Source organism: Gymnogyps californianus, chromosome 5 (genome assembly GCF_018139145.2).
Source record: "Gymnogyps californianus isolate 813 chromosome 5, ASM1813914v2, whole genome shotgun sequence".
Lineage (NCBI taxonomy): Eukaryota > Metazoa > Chordata > Aves > Accipitriformes > Cathartidae > Gymnogyps > Gymnogyps californianus.
This window is the reverse complement of record NC_059475.1, coordinates 59,641,919-59,642,284: the sequence shown is the minus strand read 5'-3', so window position 1 is coordinate 59,642,284 and position 366 is coordinate 59,641,919.

Genomic DNA, 366 nt, shown 5'->3' with positions numbered 1-366 from the left:
ATACTTTTGAGAAGACATGGATACTTTTCCAAGATCTTCTGACAAAGTAATTATTAAAACAGAGACCAGATGAGGCCTTAAAAAGACAATATACTATATTTCAGACAAGATTGCACCTCAGTTTTTCAAATAATACCATAATTGCAACATTACTTCATCATTTCTTCTTTTAACATGCTGACAATTTCCAGCTAGCCCATGTGTGAAGTTTTTTTTGTTTTCGTATTCTAGCTTAAAGAAATAAAAGTCAGTAATTTATTCAGCACATACTGTATATGTCTTTTCACCTCCAATTGACTAGATCATTAATAAGTTAAAAAAAAAATCCTCTCTGACCATAATCATTATCCTCATGAGGGATAAGTG